This window comes from Protopterus annectens, chromosome 5.part0, assembly GCF_019279795.1.
Source record: "Protopterus annectens isolate FY-2018-M chromosome 5.part0, PAN1.0, whole genome shotgun sequence".
Lineage (NCBI taxonomy): Eukaryota > Metazoa > Chordata > Ceratodontiformes > Protopteridae > Protopterus > Protopterus annectens.
The window spans coordinates 1461099172-1461103979 of NC_056735.1; positions in this window are offsets into that span (position 1 = coordinate 1461099172).

Sequence of the window (4808 nt, forward strand, 5' to 3'; positions counted from 1 at the left end):
GTGTGCGCTGGGATAAATCTTAATTGGCTAGTGACACACATGTTCAGCTAATTGCACACAGTTTCAGCCTGTTTACCCGCTGCTTGGCAACGGGCACGCAGTTTGCAGCTTTTAAACACTACTCAGCTACGGGCACTCTGTCTCACGGCAGCTTAGCTATCAGTACATTTCTGACTATTTTTATTCTTATGTTACTTCAAAATATATGCTCTATTTCATTCCATTTTACAAAAGGGAATACATTTACATTTGTACAATACTGTCAGGTGGCTTTTTAGTGCTTATTTACAAAAAAAAAGGTTGTTGTAGGGGCTCGAACCCTGCCTGCCTACTCATAGGGGTACTCTACCACTAAGCTATTATTTCTTGGCTTACTTTGCATATTTAGTTCTTATATCCTTTTCCACTGACTGCTAACTGTGATTGCGCTAGTAGCACACCCAGCACACAGTAGCAAACATTTACGGGTTTAACAAAAAAAAAGGGTTTCATTTACTTTATGACATCTCTTCACTTTATACACTGATGGCCAGTCGGGGCATGTGTTGTATAGTGTGTTTATTCACATTTTCATGGCCTTTCTCGTGGCTGTTTACTTTCAGCCATTCTAGTTTTCCGGGGGCGTGTCCACTTGCAGAGCTTAGCCTACAGACACGCCCCCTACTCTCTTACACGGACCGTGTAAGAGTTACTAGTGTGATTCAGCATGCCTCATGCACCTCATGCATATGCATGACATGCTGACATCACACAGTTTAACTGCAGCCTCCGTGTAAGAGTTATAACTCTTACACGGAGGCTTCCTGAATCTGGCCCAATATGTTACAACAAAATAGCTAGATTTGCATATCAAAATGAAAGCAAAGGCACTTAAGACAAACATTCGAACCAAATAAACAAATGGCATGTGGAGATAACTACCACTTTTTTAATAGAAATTTTAAGTACTTTCATTCCAATTCAATTTTACAGGACTTCATCAGAATGAGCATAAAGTACATAAGACCTTGTTTAAATACAATCAAACAATATCACATGACATTATCTAACTATTATTAACAAATTTCAGATAAATAAATAAAAACTAATTTAATTCATTGTTAAAATCACAATAAGCATGTATATTTAAATGTATAAATAGCCCTAAAACATTTGTGTATGTTAATATAATAACAATCTAACTATGGAAATTCACTATTGTGAAGATTTAAAATAACAGAACTGGCTCAAATTCTCACAGTACCTAACCGATTCACAACTAATCATAGCCTATAACTTAATAAATAAAATCAGATAACTGTCCAGTACTAAAAACATCCTAAAACAGAACTCCCCAGCCAGAGAATTATCAACATAGGGCTGGAGACTCACTTTACTCCTGCTACATCTGCAAACTCTGGAATTCCATATCACTAGTCAACTGAAACAAACTGACAAACCTACTACTTTCAAAACCTAGCTAAAACAATATTTTAATAACTCCTCTCGATGTTGTTTTTTAACTTCTGGCTAACTCCACAACAGCAAGAACAAAACTCATGCTTACAATACAGTTAACTACCTCTCTGCATTAGAATGCTATTAAATCCAAATGCTTCTACCTCTATGCATTTCAGTGTCCAGGCTTTTTACTTTTATTATCACAGTCTATCTAACATTGCTCAAGTCTTCTGAAACTTTTCTCTAAATAATTTCTAACTACCTCTCTGTCTCATAACCATACCTTGCTCCTTTCCCAGTTTCACATAGCTTACTCTTGGCATCATATTTAAAGGATTTTTCAACATTATAAATCTCACCAATAACCTTTGTAGTAGTGAAAACAAATGTATAACAACAATATAAAATAAAGATTATACTTAATGTAACCTACTTCTAGTCTTTATGTAAGTACATTGCTGTACCACATTTTTGTTTATGTGTATTACAGTTTTTTTGCAATTTCTGTTGTGGAGCTTTTCTCTCTGAGCCTCTGCTAAAAAAGGTGGTTTCGCCCAGTCGGTCTATCCCAGTCAAAAAGTGGAAGTCAATATAAATAAATAAAAGATCCACTTTCAAAAATTCTGATTTCATACACTTGGCAAAAAGTCCAGTTCATTGAAGAAGGATACTGCAGTAAGAGATATCTCCTTCCGCTGAGGTGCAGTAACCTCAGAGTTTACCATAAAAGAGGGATGCTGAAGACCAGGCATCCTCACGAGAGGTGTGTAGAGTCCCCAGCAAAAGGAGTGTGTGGAGCTCCCTTATGAAAAAAATACACTTGAACCCACCCAATTTGGATTTGTCAGGGGCAGATCTTGCCTATTGAACCTGGTTGACTTCTTTGAGACTGTCACCAAGGCCCTGGATGAGGGAAAGTCAGTACATACAGCTTAGCTTGACTTGGCCAAGGCCTTTGACACAATCCCCCACTCGGGCATCAGCAAAAAGCTAACACAACTTGGCATAAATCCCTATCTCATCAGGTGAGTGGCCAACTGGCTCACAGATAGGACCCACAAGGTCAAACTAGGTGTCACCACCTCTGACAGCAGACCTGTCACTAGTGGTGTTCCCCAGGGATCTGTCCTGGGACCCATAATGTTTGGCATCTACTTCTCAGATGTTCAGGCAAAGACAAAGAGCCTGTGGCTGACCAAGTTTGCGGATGCCTGCAAGTTGGGTGCTGTCATTGACTCCTCAAATGAAGTTAACATACTGCAAGAGGGTCTCACAGCTACAAATAACTGGTGTCAAAGTCATGGCCTTAAGTTAAATGCAAAAAAATATATTATCATACCATTCAGCAAAGACATAGCCCGTACTGATTATCACATCAATGGCAACCCCCTGAGCACTTAACCTGTGGTGAGAGACCTGGGTGCTCAGGTTAACAGCAATCTCACATTCTACCATCATGTGGCAGCAGTGGTGTGAAAAGCCTTTTACTTGGTTCATCTCATAAGTAAAGGGATTGCAGCCAGAAAAAAAAGGAGGTTATTACCTCTCTGTACTCCTCCCTCATTAAGCCTATAATTGAGTATAATGCCCCATTTGGTATGTACCACTCCAAACACCTGCACCAACTGGAAAGGCCACAGAAATACCTCACAAAGAGAATCCATGGCCTATGCGGACAGGCTTAAATCACTATCACTCTACTCGGTATCAGATTGCTCAGAGGTGATCTGCATCTTGCCTACAAGGCAATATTGGACATGTCCTACTAGAGATGCCCCATATCCATAAGTCTTTAGGTCTAAATCTAATATGTGACATCAACAAAAGCTGCTGAAGAGACAAGTTTCTCTCCCAGAAGCTACCCCATCTCTGGAATAGACTTCCCATACATGTCAAACAGAGTACCTCCCTGACCCTCTTTAAGCGCAACCTTGATGAGTGGATGTGAAACCACAAATTTATCCCAGGGGTTCCACCTTTGTCCCTCATTGACAGGGACAACAGGTGCTGACTGAGGGTTCTTTTTTGGGGATAAACTCTTGACTAGGCTTGTAAGGGCCCCAGGACCATTAGCTTAGTAACCTCCTATGATCCTATTTAAAAAACGTTTGAATGCTGTTTTGAACACTTTATTAATTTAAAGTGACATTTAATGATACTGCAATCGGTGAGCTTTGTTACTTCTCTAAATGCTACACTGTGCCTTAATGTACTGCCAGGCAGTTTATTAGACTTGTTCAGTTTGCATTCCATCAAATTATATTGCTTTGTTACAATCAGTAGCACTTGTTCGTAAATGCCATGATGTTACTGTAATACAGCCCATGACTGAGAAAGTTTAATTATTCTTGAAGCTAAGTTGCAATTCACAGTTCTTTTCTTATCAGTTCCCAAGCAATGTTAAAAATGTTAGCATTGAAATTAGACGCTATGACATACAGAAATAGAAAAAGCCAGGGAAGCAAAATCAAAGTTCAAAGTGATTATCAATATAATCTTCACTGAATACAGATTAGAGGACTTTTACAATATGATTAGGAAAGAAAAATAGAGTGACAAGGGTTTTTTGAGATATGTTCTGTAAGACTGAAAAACTGATGTAAACAAGTCGTTCCCTTCAGCAGAAAATTCCAGGAAAACACTTGTATTAACTTTGGCCAAGGAGGTACCATTACTCTTTTTCTGCCTTTCCCCCATCATGTTCATTCTCTTTTGGTTTCTGTACCTCTGTCCTACACCCACCTTTATGTTTAATTTCACCATTACTGTTCTACCTTTATTGTACTGAGGCCAGTATGTCATTAATTGCATAGTCGTCCAAGTCGGCATGCAGACATAATTTGTGTCAGTAACTTCATCATTGAATAGATCAACACCTAGTCTCCATCCCTGCATTACCTCAGTGCATATTTCTCGGGGGAGGGGTGTTGTATGTAAATACGCAACCATGAATGTGATGGGCAGTCATATTAAATCTGTCCCTTCTAGGGCCTTGATTATTGGCAAATACATTGCCCACAGCTATAGTGCCTTCTTTAGCTAATGCCAGCCTGGTAAACCTACCAACATAACAAAACAAGTAAAGGAAATATGAAGGTGATACTGATCAATGCCAAAACAAGAAACGCCACTCCATGCAAGCTCTTCTCACTCTGAAGGGCATTGACATCTGTGCAGTGACTGCAACATTGTTTAAAAAAGAGGAGAGAACTTCAGCTGCGCAGGGCTATACTCCCTTCCACACATTTAGACCAGCTACTGCGCAGGAGGGGAATAAGGTGAAGGTGTCTCAGTCTTCACCTAGAAGACACTCTCATCAAGGCTGGTAAAGCAACATGATGCACTAGACCTTCTTCATATCCAAATAA